At 46.1% G+C, this 14562-nt stretch overlaps 1 protein-coding gene across 3 annotated transcripts in view; it reads left to right on the forward strand.

Annotated features, from left to right (window-relative positions):
• RBM6 (RNA binding motif protein 6) overlaps window positions 1–14562 on the forward strand; it is a 57635-nt gene that overhangs the window by 29472 nt on the left and 13601 nt on the right. The window lies entirely within an intron of this gene.

Here is a 14562-nt window from a genome sequence, read left to right on the forward strand (position 1 = left end):
TTTATGTGTCTTCAGTCTTTCGCCTAATTGTTTAAACTTTCATTGATTATTACCTACATGCAGTCATTCAGTAACTACCGATCCCCATACTATAGTAGTTTCCCTTATGTGTGGTTTCGCTTTCACTAATTTCAGTAACCCATGGTCCAGAAATATTAAATGAAAAATAACAGAAATAAACAATTCATAAGGTTTAAACGGTGCTGTTCTGCGTAGTGTGATGGAATCTCATGCCTCCTGCTCAGTCCCACCTGGGTTGTGAATCATTTCTTTGTCTCGCATTCTCACGCTGTAGGTGCGCCTGTTAGTCATTTGGTAGCTGTCTTGGTTACCAGAATGTTGTGGCATCTAAGTGCTCATGTTCAAGTGACTCCTATTTTACATAATCCACATTCACATAACTTTTATAGTATACTGGAGGCCTGGTGCACGAAATTCATAAATGGGTAGGGTCCCTACGCCTGGCCAGCAATCAGGGCCAATCTGTGGGGCAACTGGCAGGGAGATCGGCCCCCGCTGGCACCCACCTTGGCTGGCCTGATGCTGCCTGCTCACTGGTCCCCCAACCCCATCTCCCCCCTCCCCTCGCTGGTGACCTCCCTCTACAGGGCGACTGGCAGGGTGATTGGGGGCCCCTGCTGGCATCCACCTTGGCTGACCTGGTGCCGGCCCCATTCCCCACCCCCCACTGCCACGCCAGTCGCCTCCCTCTGTGGGGCGACCAGCAGGGCAATGGGGGGGGTGGGGGTCTGGTGGTCAGTGTGTGTCATAGCAACCGGTCATTCTGCTGTTTGGTAGATTTGCATATTAGGCTTTAATTATATAGGATTGTTCTAATTATTCTATTTTATTATTATTTTCATTAATCTCTTACTGTGCCTAATTTATAAATGAAACTTTATCATAAGAATGTATAGGTAGGAAAAACCATAATATACAGGGTGTCTGCAGAAAATGTGTACACACTTTGAATAATTATTAATTTCAGTGGGTTAAACTTGAAAAGAAAGAAACATCAATTGAATTATCAACTGTTAAACGTGTATACATTTTGGGGGGAATATATATATATGGGTTCAGTACTCTCCATGGTTTCAGGCATCTACTGGGGGTGTTGGAATGTATCCCCAGAGATAAGGGGGACTACGTATGTTTATATATTTGCCAGTGTATTGGGACAGTCATAATTAAGACCACATTATTCTAAACTTAAATGTCCAAGATTAATTAAATTAATAAATTAAGTGTAAGTAGGTAGACATATGACTAATTTCATTCATATTTCTAAAAATGTATTCATTCAAGGAGGTCAGATTGCTTTTTGACCATCTTTTTGTTGGAAAAATGGATGTTCCGTCTAAATAGAGTCCTCTCATTTTCAGTTGTATATTGTCATCAGGGACCAGAGCTTTGGCAAGAATCAGGGTGTAGTAAGGACATGTGTGGCAGGGGTGTACCTGGTTCAAGGGGAAATGGCTGGAGGCAGAGTGCTCACTGAGAGGCTGTAGGGCAGGGCGGTTAGGTGGGCCAGGGTGTGGCAGAGAGGGAAGAAAAAGAACTGCATTTCCTTGTTCTGGCAATAGTCGTCCAGTCCTGAAAGCTCTTTGTTTGTTGTTTTCTTGTCTTTGTTTTAATTGATGTGTAATTCTTATATTATAAAATGTATCCTTTCTAAGTATATAATTTAGTGGGTTTTACTATGTTCACAAGATTGTACAACCATCACCATTAATTCCTGAACTTTTCCATCACCCCTAAAACAAATCCTGTACCCTTGGCCGTCACACCCATGTCCCTCTGCTCTTCCGCACATGCTCTAAATGTCCACTCATCGACTTTCTGTCTATAGATTGTCTGAGATGTTTCACATAAATGGGGCCATACACATTTTTGTGACTGGTCTCTTTTACTTAACTTAGTGTTTTCAAAGTTCACGTTATACTATGAATTAGTACTTCATTCCCTTTAATAGTTGAACATTCCATTGTGTGGATGGAGCACATTTTCTTTATTCATTGACTAGCTGATGGACATTCGGATTGTTTCCACTTTGGGCTGTTGTGGTTAATGCGGCTGTGAACATTCATGTACACATTTTCAGTGGTTCTCAACCTTCCTAATGCCGCGACCCTTTAATACAGTTCCTCATGTTGTGGTGACCCCCAATTTCATTGTTACAAATTGAACATAATTAAAGCATAGTGATTAATCACAAAAACAATATGTAATTATATGTGTTTTCTGATGGTCTTAGGCGACCCCTGTGAAAGGGTCATTCGACCCCCAAAGGGGTCGCGACCAACAGGTTGAGAACCGCTAGTGTAGATGTATATTTCAGTTGTCTTGGGTCAATATCTAAAAGTGAAAATGCTGAAGCTTTTGGTTTTTTGTGTGCTTTCTGCAAATGGACAGCCTGTTAGACCCTATTTGAATATGCACAGATCCAGGTTCCATTCTGCCTGGCTGCTTAGGGCATTCATGTAGCCATTTTGAATTCTCCCTCGGCTGTGGGGTATGTTTCACCAGATGCCTCAGGACACTGCTGCCCGGACGTGGTCAGTCTTTGTTGCTTGGGTTTGGAGCACAGCCGGGATTTGCAGCTGACTCTTTTTTTTTTAAATATATTTTATTGATATTTTTACAGAGAGGAAGGGAGAGGGATAGAGAGTTAGAAACATCCATCAGCCGCCTCCTGCACATCTCCTACTGGGGATGTGCCTGCAACCCAGGTACATGCCCTTGACCGGAATCGAACCTGGGACCCTTCAGTCCGCAGGCCAATGCTCTATCCACTGAGCCAAACCGGTTTCGGCAGCAGCTGACTCTTGAGCAGCTAGTTTTTTCTTTCCCGGCCTTACAGGTTCTCAGCGTCCACCCTTATGGCACATGTGTTGTTCCTGCCTCTAACACCCAACACTGGGGCCGCTTCATCCCAAGCACTCAGAAGAGCCCTAAGGAGCGTTTTCCTGAGCAAGGCCCCCAACTAATGTTCTCCGCCCTGAGAGGTTCCTGAGCTTAGACCCCTGCTAGGAACAAGCACAGGCATGCTCTGAGCTGGCACCTCCAGGGCACAGGAACCCGCTAGACCCGCATTGGAGTCACAACACTTAGGAGTCGGGTCAAAGAACAGCCAAGAACCTTCTTACCCGCCCTAACCGGTTTGGCTCAGTGGACAGAGCGTCGGCCTGCGGACTAAAGGGTCCCAGGTTCGATTCTGGTCAAGGGCATGTACCTTGGTTGCGGGTATATCCCCAGTGGGGGGTGTGCAGGAGGCAGCTGATCAGTGTTTCTCTCTCATCAATGTTTCTAACTCTCAATCCTTCTCCCTTCCTCTCTGTAAAAAATCAATAAAATATATTTTTAAAAAAACAAACAAAAACACCTTACCCTACACCTTTAAACTCAAGTGCCCAGGAACTGGGCACAGGAGCGGGAGCAGCTACAGGATCACTTTGCTTCTGTCTTTTTAGGTAGTATTGGAGCCCCGAGTAAATAGCTGGACCGGACCAAGTGTCTGGGCAAATGACTAGCAAAGATCATGCCCATTAAAGCAGCTGTCGCCAGGTAAAGCCAGACATTGCTACTTGGAAAGGCCCCTAAGAACAGGGACTGGTTCTTTTTTCCCTTCGCTACCCACATGGTATAGAGCTGGACCTGCAGCAGAGGATGCACTAAGTAAAAACTTGTCAACTGGATCAGTAACTGTTGAATAAAGTGTTTCTGATGCTATCTTCCATCTTCATAGCCCTTAGGGGTTTTATTTTTCTTCATAATAAAGAAGGCTCTAATCCTCCCAACCTGAACAATCTCTCAACTTTCCAAATTCTGGTACTAGTACTTCTATAATTTTTAAAAATGTGTATAAGTTTCTTTGAGCCAAACTGACAACATATGCCAGGGAGCCAGTACTTCTATAATCTATAGCAGATAGTGATACTGTTTACTGTTTCTGCTCTGACAGAGATGGCCACATGTTGTTTCTTCCAAATTTCCTGTCTGATTCTTGTCCTCATACCCTGGGAAGTAGTGAAAGGAATAATTTGGAAAGTGCAGGTAGGTTGTCCAGGGGCTTGCATTTAGTCTTGAATTTGAAGACATGGGAGAGCTATAAGAATGTAACAAAACTAAAATGGCACTGGAGCCGAAACCGGTTTGGCTCAGTGGATAGAGCGTCGGCCTGCGGACTGAAAGGTCCCAGGTTCGATTCCGGTCAAGGGCATGTACCTGGGTTGCGGGCACATCCCCAGTGGGGAGTGTGCAGGAGGCAGCTGGTCGATGTTTCTCTCTCATCGATGTTTCTAACTCTCTATCTATCTCTCTCCTTTCCTCTCTGTAAAAACTCAATAAAATATATTTAAAATAAAATAAAATAAAATGGCACTGGAAAGAACTCTTCTATATCGGTTAGGATTAGAATTGGCTGTGAGTGACAGAACACTGAAAAGAATTGTGGCGTACATGAGTTTATTCCTCTCTAATGAGCAAGGTCTAAGCCATCCAGGCTTTCTTACAGCAGTGCCATGAACATCAGGAGCCCAGGCCCCTTCAGTCCTCAACATGTGACTTCTGCCTTACTGTCCAGGATGGCTGCTGGAGTGTCAGCCATCACTTTGACTTGCCAACCAATGGGACAGAAGAAGGGATGAAAATGGACTTGGCCTTCCCTTTAAGAATACCTCCTGCCCGGCTGGTGTGGCTCAATGGTTGAGCGTTGACCTATGCACCAGGAGATCATGGTTCAATTCCACATCAGGGCACATGCGTGGGTTGTGGGCTCGATCCCCAGTAGGTGGCGTGCATGAGGCAGCCGATCAATGTTTCTCTCTCATTGATGTCTCTGTCTCTCTCTCCCTTCCTCTCTGAAATCAATAAAAATATTTTTTAAAAGTACAGAAAGAATAAAAGCATCAGCATTTCTGCCAGGTATTTCTTAGCAAGAATATATCTGGATCTTACTTATTTCTGGACTCTCACTTTTCTTAAGGTGGTTGATCATTTTCTCCTCTCTGGGTCACATCCGGCTTTGTCTATTGTCGTGCAGCTCATAGTGCACCTTATGCCTTAATTGTTGGTGAACTGTCAGCACACTGGCCTTCTCAGCATGTCTCACTCGTTTTGTTTCTCTTCACTTCTGACAATATTAAAGAACTCTTTCCATTCTGTACGTTTCCTGATAAGAATTTCAGATAGAGATATGTGCTTCTTTCTTTAAAAGTGTGCCTGTTTATTGTCCTCATGCTTTAAAATATCATCCCCATGCCTACTCAGCTGAGGAAACATATTTGTTGTTGAATAAAGAATACATATCCTGCCTGGCTGGTGTGGCTCAGTAGATTGAGCATTGTCCCATGCACCAAGAGGTCACTGGTTCAGTTCTCCATCAGGGCACATGCCTGGGTGTCAGGCTCCATCCCCGGTGCGGGGCATGTAGGAGGCAGCCGATTGATGTTTCTCTCTCATATCAATGTTTCTCTCGCGCGCGCTCTCTCTCCCTAAATTGATAATAAATTAAGAAGAATACATATCCTGTTCTGGCTAGTGATTTTGAGGGATGAGGAGGTGGTAGGGGAAAAGGTCAAGGCATTTTAAAATCTATGAAACTCTAGTCTTCCCACAAGAAGGAACAGTCTTAGTACATTGACTTAAATCTTTGTGAGAGAAGCCAGTGGTGTATGGCAATGCTGACTGTCTTCGGCAGCCTCAGTTGGTCTGCGCTGCCCGACACATGGCCTTTCAACAGGATGGAACCGGAAGCTGGGATTACCTTAGAAAGCCTGGGCAGGTCGTTTGTTCTGTCTAACAGAAATCTCAAGGTGCTTCCTAACATTACCCAAAGTTCTCCCTTTTTAAGTGTATTTCCCCCAGTTTTTCTTATAAAGAGATAAATTTTAATTATATGGTCACTTTGGTTATTGTGATAACCTTCAAGCAAATCTAAGGGATGCCTTTTTTTAAATTGATTTCATAGAGGAAGGGAGAGAGAGAGATGAAAACATCAATGATGGGAGAGAATCACAGATGCCATCTTCCACCTTCATAGCCCTTGGGGATTTTTTTCCTCCATAAGGAAAAAATCACCTCCTGGTTCATAGGTTGATGCTCAACCGCTGAGCTACGCTGACTGCGCTGAGAAATGCCTTTTGATGTTTTAGATGGTCCGAGGGTGTTTAAAGGCACCTAAGGGTTAAGTCTGTTAGATTTCTAGGGCCTATCAGAGGGTTTCTGGATAGCTGTGGGCTGTGCCTTTTTAGACTTGGCAGCAACTCTAGTTAGGGGGTGTTAGAGACTTTGGCTTTTTCTTCTCCCACACTCCCGGGTTACCAGAGGTTTGTGCCCTGTGCTGAGACCATTCCGCATTCTCTATCGTATCTGCTCTAGGGCTGCCACAAGCCTGCAGTTCACGAATGTTGCTTCCTCACTATGAACTAAGTTAGCTGGAGCAGGTCTCAAATGTGAAGTCCACCGCCTGTTTATATCAGGGGTTGAAGTTTGGTGCTTTGGCGCTATCTGCAGGTGAGAACGGGTAGACCTAAAATGATGAGGACCTTTTCTCACTCGAAGCTTCTGTTCTTAGTCTTGTAGCTTCTGTCAGAGTGATCCTGGCTCTATAGCTTTTTGCCCAAGAAAAAGGTAAAATGGCTGGTTACCTCCCTGAAACGGTGGTTAAACAGTGTGAGTCCCGAGATCTGGTGGCTCTGTATTTTGTTTATCTTTTCAGGGTGCTGTTTTTGTAGGAAGCGCGTCAGCAGGACTCTCTGGAATGTCCGAGCAAGGATATTGAAACCAGTGAGGCCAATTGAGACTGCCTTTAGGAGAGCTGAGGGTCTTGGGCGGGAGGTAGTAGGTAAAGAGCCAGTAGATAACATCTCTTTTCAATGGTGAGGCCAGAAGAGTAGCTGCTGGTTCCATTATTCAATAAACAGCAAAGTAAGGAGCTTTGCATTTTCCACATTGGTCTTAGGAACTCCCTCCCGCCATAGGGATTCGATTTAGAGAACCTAGACCAGTGTTTCTCAACCTTCTGGCCCTTTAAATACAGCTCCTCATGTTGTGACCCAACCATAAAATTATTTTCGTTGCTACTTCATAACTGTAATGTTGCTACTGTTATGGATCATAATGTAAATATCTGATAATGCAGGATGGTCTAAGGCGACCCCTGTGAAAGGGTCGTTTGACCACCAAAGTGGTCGCAACCCACAGGTTGAGAACCACTGACCTAGACAATGAGGGTGTGTGTGTGTGTGTGTGTGTGTGTGTGTGTGTGTGTGTGTGTCTGTGTCTGTGTCTGTGTGTTGAGTTTAGGATCCACTTTTTCCAGAAGAAAAGAGCCAGGGGAGCTGGAACAGGAGTCACCTCAGAACATGAGCGTGTCACAGAGCTGCCCAAACATGCGGGAGAGACTGGTCCTAACTGCCGTGGCGGGAGCCTCCTGTAACTGGGATTCAAAGCCTCTGCCCTGCCCAGCCCACAGTTATTTTGGGGTTAACTGAGAAAATCCTGAGACACGGACACGCGGTGTCTGTGTCGTGTTTCTGTCTTCTACTTTATGAGTACTTCCATTCCCTGACGGTGTGATTGAAACCGACTGAGAGGAGAAAAACGAAATGAAGTGGCGGTTAGAGACCTGAGCTCTGAAGGGAACCCTGAGAATTATCAGTGAGATATGTTCAAGCATAATCTGCTCCCACCAAGCTAGGTCAGATCTGTGTTGGGAAATAAATTTATTGTTAACAAGGAAAATCTTAACTAGACTGAGGTCCTTTCAAGCATTTGATGAAACATTGCTCTAAAACGTGTAAAGTTGCCCCTGCCGGAGTGGCTCAGCTGGTTGGAGTGTCGTTCATGCACCAAAAGGTTGTGGGTTCAGTTCCCGGTCAGGGTACATGCGGGAGGCAACTGGTCAATGTTTCTCTCTCACATAGATGTTTCTCGTCTCTCTCTCTCCTTTCCTTTCTCTATAAAAATCAGTGGAAACATGTCCTTGGGTGAGGATTAAAAACATAATAATAACAAAAATAAAACATACAGAGTTAACAAACTGAAAGCTTAAAAAATATTTGCATGTTAGTGGTTCACAGTTGTTTGGAGATTCTAGGTGTAATAGCTGGAGCTTGTCAATCATTTCTGCAGAGGACAGTGTTCGTGGGGAAGGAATTGGCTGCGTGCCCCACCTAACTGGCAGTCTCCCCGTGGTGGAGCCTCCTTTTCTCAAAGGAGAGACACTTTGGCTGTTTTACTACTTACCTGCCTACTCATTTGTCTGTGTGTGTTTATATTGTGTCTGTTTGGGAGAGTCCGGGGGTCCCTGGGCAGACGAGTCCATTTTTCCGAAGTCTGGGCCTCGGTTAATGAAATGATCTCCAAGACCACAGATCACTGATAGGTGTTCATTTAGACAAGAGACATTTTTTGGAGGAATTGGGATCTTACCTTAAATACACACAAGACCGGCAGGGAGCGGTGGTGGAGTGAGTGGGATGTGTTCTCAGCACTAGACGCCTTTAAGCCTTTAAATAACCAAGTCGCTGTCCGCCAGGGCCTGGTCTGGAGGGGATTGTGGTCCTGGAGCAGAGCTTGTGGGAGACCCAGGCTCGGGGCAGCTCAGCTGCTGGGGGGCTCGGGGCAGCACAGGCCCGCCATGCCCCTCACAGAGCACAGCACGGCTTCCACAGGCGCTGGTGTGTTTTCTTAGGAAATGACAGAGAAACTGGTCAGGCAGTGAGAAGAAGTGTTCAGGAGGATTTTAGAAAATGTTTTTGTTGTGTTTCCGTCTGGACAAGAAAAGACATCTCAAGATAAGTAGCAGCCAGGAAGGCAGTCTTCCTGCCCGTCGGTCTTAACTGAATCCTGAAGTGGGTTCTGTTTCCAGTGGCGGTCCCGTCAGGGCCTCGTCTCCTGGCTGCTCAGAGGGCAACGCAGATCCTGCGGGTGAGAGGCCAGTCTAAGCAGAGGGTCGGAGTCCGCTGTCACAGAGCATTTGCGAGCTTCCCCAGGGTCCCTGCCTCTCTTTCCCCTCCTTCTCCTTTCCTTGTTCTGCCTCATTTTGGATTTGGCCTTGGGGAATAGTGAGTCTCACAGAATGTTTGAAATCGAACATATCTTTGCACCAACAAGAATGCGCTTAGTTGCTTTGCAAAAGATTTATATTAAAACTACTCTTTTACACTAAGAGAAATGACACTTCTGTTTTATACCTGCTGTTTGGTTCCGCTTGTTTTATTCTTTCTGTCACAATGGTTGAAACTTCTGCTAGCAGCTACTTTCTGGCAGGCCTCTGTGTCTTAGGCAGAGCCCCTAAGTAAGTGTAGGTGCTGGAGAGCGTGAAGACCACGTGGAGAGGCCGGGGCGGGGTGGGGGTGTGTGTGGCAGAGCTGTCAAGAAGCAGGTCTCTCTAAACTCTCTGTGGGTCCATTGCTTGTGAATTTCTTCAGCCTTTACCTTGTGTGTCTTTTCATCAGAAGTCATTTTGGTGTGGCAAGTATGATGAGTTGGCTGACTCCCTGGAAGTGTAAAAATGGAATCAAACAGAAAAGCAATATGGTGAGAAGACAACCTGCCCTTAGTCCTCTCTGTGTTGCTAACAAGCTCTGTCACCTTGGCAGGCTGCCCCAGGTACCCCGCCATCCTCTCCGTGTGGAAGGAGGGTTATCTATGTCCCACTCATGAGGCTTGAGCGAGGGGACGTTTGTGAAGAGTGCCTTTGTAAACCGTGATGCTTTGTGAGTAAAGATTACTATCTCTGATAAACTACCAGTTCTCTGCACAGTAACCCGATTCCCCGACTGTGTTTGGAAGAAGCACAAATCTAGAAGAGGGATTGCCGATTCCCAGTGTGAGTGGTATTCCCAGGGCTCACATGCATTTTCCCTGCTTGTTGATCCTGTCTCTCCTGCATTAACGAGATGGTCCCTGAGGTCCCGCGGCAGCTGTGTTCTCAGTACAAAGCTCCCCTGTGACTGTGCTTGTGTTGTGCGATCTTTAACAAAGATGCGAAGCTCCTGGCCAGAAAGGCGTGTCATTTTCTCCTGGCCCTCCCACTACCTTAAAAATCCTTGGCTTGGTTATCAGCCAGCATAAGCATGGGGAGAGTCTCACTTTTCTCACTCAAGTCCTTCTCAAGGTTGACAGTCACAGAATGGAGTTAGAAAGTCTCTAAGAGCAGCAGCAAAAAAGGAAATGGCCCTAGCTGGTTTGGTTCAGTGGATCGAGCGTCGGCCTGCAGACTGAAGGGTCCCGGGTTCGATTCTGGTCAAGGGCACATGCCTGGGTTGTGGGCTCAATCCCCAGTAGGGAGCATGCAGGAGGCAGCCGATCCATGATTATTCTCTCTCATCGTTGATGTTTCTCTCTCTCCCTTCCTCTCTGAAGTCAATGAAAAAAAATTTTTTTTAAGGGAAATGGAAATGTGGATGTTGAATTCAACAGCCTCACACCCAGATTGCTGCCCTACAGTGTCCCTGAGGCGGAGAGTAAGGACTGACACTGGTCTTCAGGAGGGCATTGTCTCTAGCCTTTTTTTCTTTCTTAATATTTTCATTGAATTCAGAGAGAAGAAGGGAGAGGGAGAAACACCAATCTGTGGGAATCGAACTGTGACCTCCTGGTACATAGGTCGACACCCAGCCACTGAACCACACTGGCCAGACTATCTCTAGCTTTGAAGCTTCACATGAAGACCACTTAAGACAGTGATGGCGAACCTTTTGAGCTCGGCATGTCAGCATTTTGAAAAACCATAACTTAACTCCGGTGCCGTGTCACATATAGAAATTTTTTGATATTTGCAACCATAGTAAAACAAAGACTTACATTTTTGATATTTATTTTATATATTTAAATGCCATTTAACAAAGAAAAATCAACCAAAAAAAGGAGTTCGTGTCACCTCTGACACACGTGTCATAGGTTCGCCATCACTGACTTAAGACATACTTAGGAGCACCTTCCTGTGTGGGACTTTGCTGGGTGAGAGCTTTGGGCTTGGTCACATGTCAGCAGGTTATACAGGCAGTCCTCGGGTTATGTCAGGCTTGATGTACGTCATTTCGTGGTTACGTCGCCATCTCCAATTTATTTTTAAAAAAAAGTTCCGTCATTTCGACGTATGTACATATGTGCTTTATTTTTTTTATTATTTACCACAAGTAAAGGTCAAGAATTGTTACCTTTCTTTTAAATTTTTTGTACTGTTTCCCTTCATTACTGTTGTGTGTGTGCTCCATGTTAGTGACGTAGGTGCTCATGTAGGTGGAGTCCAACTTATGGTGAAAATCGCATCACGTTGCCGTAGGAACGGATCTCCGACGTCACCGAGGACCTGCTCTAATCTATTTAAACCTAATCTTCCTAGCACACTCCTGAGAAAGGAGGTATCTTTGGCTTTTCTTTGAAATGCATGGTGCCTCTTTAGGAGCCACACCTGGTTCATTAGACTCGTGGTCTTTCTGGGCCTTCACTTCAGTAGCTTAATAAGTGACTCAATAATTCAAATGATGAATGAAAATTCATTGTGTGAGGATGGTAGATAATAGACAAAAGTGGGCAACCAAAAGTGACGAAATCATCCTACCCATTTATTGACGACCACCCCCCACCACCCCCAGGTTGCTTCCCTGGGAGGTACCGGTGGATCTCTGCTCTGTGAAGCCTGAAGAAAGGGCATTGCAGGGCGAGGGCGAGGGCGAGGGCGGGGTAGTGCATCTCAGGCCCATGCTTGGTGTCTGGCTGCCTGTGTACAATAGCATCAGGGGAGTGAGAGGGAGATGAACCTGATTGTTCTCCTACAAGTTGTGTGTCTATTCTTATTCAAACAACAGCGGTGTTGAAGCCATTTCCTGTCTTTAGCAGTGGTTTTCTAGCTGCCTTGGTTGTAGGGACTCTGAGGAATACTAGTAAGAATCATTGCCTTTATAATATAATATATAAGGTGAAGGTAATCTCCAAGTCGATATGTCAATGAGTGCTCTGGCGGGGGGTCCCTCCCTCCAACAGAAGCTCGTCCACAGCTCCTGGGCAGCATGTTTGTTCCCTGAGAAGCAAAAGTGCTCCTTGCCTTAGAAATTCCTGCTTCCACTGATGCCAAGTGGTGAAATCAGAATTTGCAATTGACTGTCACTCACCAGGCGCCTCTTTCCAGTGGCAGCCCCCATGTCTCATGGGCTGGGGGGGGCGGTGTAGTCTGTGACAGCGGTACTCTCTCCAGAGGTCCTGTGCACTGTGCATGCCAGTTTTCCGGGGATACTGGGGCCATTCAGTCTTTTGTTCATAAGCATTTAGTCCCTCTTCTGTACCAGGTACTGATAATAAAAGCCAGGAGATTGAGCCTGGATGCTAAGATTTGGCCCAGCAGTTGGCAGCTAACACTGAGTTGTCATAAAAATGCAGGTTCTGACGTGCAGCGTCCCTTCCAGGGGAAGTGTGGTCTTTCCCAGGGTGAGAGGAGCCGTGAGCCATTACTAGCTGACAAGCGAGGCAGGGCGATGGAGTGAGGGGCTGCTCGACCCTGCTTGCTCCCCTGTGTGCTCGTCCTTGTCTGGCACAGAGGGGGCAAAGTGCATTGCTGAGCCTCCACTGTTTTCCATGCTAAGCTCATTCATATGTTAATTTTCTTTCTTTCTTTTTTTTTTTAAAGGTTTGCCTAACATTTTATGGTCACCTAATTTTTTTAAAATATATTTTATTGAATATTTTACAGAGAGGAAGGGAGAGGAATAGAGAGTTAGAAACATCGATGAGAGAGAAACATCGATCAGCTGCCTCCTGCACACCCCCTACTGGGGATGTGCCTGCAACCAAGGTACATGCCCTTGACCGGAATCAAACCTGGGACACTTGAGTTCCACAGACTGATGCTCCATCTACTGAGCCAAACCAGTGAGGGCTGTATTTCACTTCAGTGTCACGTGCACACATTATCATTTGTTCTGTATAGAACCAAAATAAAAAAATTAGTCTGAAAAAGAAACGTTTTTAACAAAAAAATTGTTGGGGAAGGGGTTAACAAAGAAAAATCAACCAAAAAAATAAGTTCGTGTGTCACCTCTGACACGCGTGTCATAGGTTCGCCATCACTGCTCTATCCACTGAGCCAAACCAGTCAGGGCCATATGTTAATTTTCTTAATTGTCATAACCACCTTATGAAGTAGTGACTGTCATCCTGATTTTACAGAAGAGGAAACTTAGTGCAAAGAAGCTAAGGATCTTGCTGAAGGTCATGGAGTGGAGGCAAGATTTAAATTTAGGGAACATGACCCAAAGTCCACGTTGTTGGGTTTTTTGTTTTGTTTCGTTTTTTTATTTCAAAGAGAGGAAAGGAGAGGGAGAGAGAGAGAGAAACATCAATCAGCTGCCTACTGCACACCCTCTATTGGGGATTGAGCCACAATCCAGGCATGTGCCCTGACTGGGAATGGAACCAAACGGACAGCCTCCTGGTGTGTGGGACAGCCTCAACCACTGCGCCACACTGACCGGCCCAGAGCCCATGGTTTAAATGACGATACACCGCGTCTAGGTGGGAGGGTACAGTGCCCCCCCCCCTGCCTGCAGCACTTTTCTCCTGGCTTGCTCCTCCCCTAATCTGAGCAGGAGTTGGTGACTAGGGCAGCAGGTCCCTTCCTGTGACCCCAGATGTGGACCTGGCTCTGCCTTGCCTCTGACGTGTTTCCTCGTCTGTCAGATGGAGATGATGTTGCCTCATGGGATCATTTAGGGAATTAAATACAATAGCATATTTAACAGTTTCTGGCTCTGAATAAGCACCTAATAAATGTTAGCAAGTATTTATTATCGTCGTCCCCCGGCCTGAGACTAAGCCGGGGAACAATTCCTCAGAGACCAGATTCTCAGGCCTCGGGAGGCAGGCGGTTCTCCTTTGGTTTTGACAAGACAGTAATTTTATTCTATGTATTTTCTTGACTCTTTTGGTGTGAAAAGCAGAGAGGTAAAGCATTATATGACAGATGTATGGATCCAAGCAAGAAACTGAGGTCCAATTGCAAAGAAAAGCCTTGTGTAACTCAGAGCCCTGTCTCAGGAGACACAGAGGACCCTAAAGGGCAGAGAATGAGCAGCGCAGGGGCTAGTTCCAGTTGCAGCCTCGGTTAGTTCACGTTCGAGTGTCGGGGAGGGTCCTGTCTAGGCAGGGAGATTTCTCCTCTGCTTTCCCAAGTATCTGCTGGTTAGTGTTTGTTAAACAAAACTCCTTTGATCTTGGTGTGAAATAGATTTCGTGACTTGTCCACTACGCAGAGGCAACGGAGCTCTAGTGGCTTGTTGAACCCCGTCCCCTGTCCTGTGCCAGACTTTGCCCAAGTGCTGACTTGCCAGTGGTTGGTTCTCAGCGCTCATGGCGGTTCACTCTGTAGGCTCCAAGCCAGAGTGATGCTGCGGCCATGGTCACCAGCCCTTCAGTTTCCAGACGTGAGGATGGGAGCTCCGTGAAGCTGTCCCCTCCCTCCCTCCCTTCCTGTCTGCCGTGCTGGGCCTTTCTCCTGGTGCTTTTGCCATGCAGCCAGTTTCCAAAGAAAATTTCCAGGCACCGGAGTTCAGAGCCCTC

Source organism: Myotis davidii, unplaced genomic scaffold, assembly GCF_000327345.1.
Source record: "Myotis davidii unplaced genomic scaffold, ASM32734v1 scaffold663, whole genome shotgun sequence".
Taxonomy (NCBI): domain Eukaryota; kingdom Metazoa; phylum Chordata; class Mammalia; order Chiroptera; family Vespertilionidae; genus Myotis; species Myotis davidii.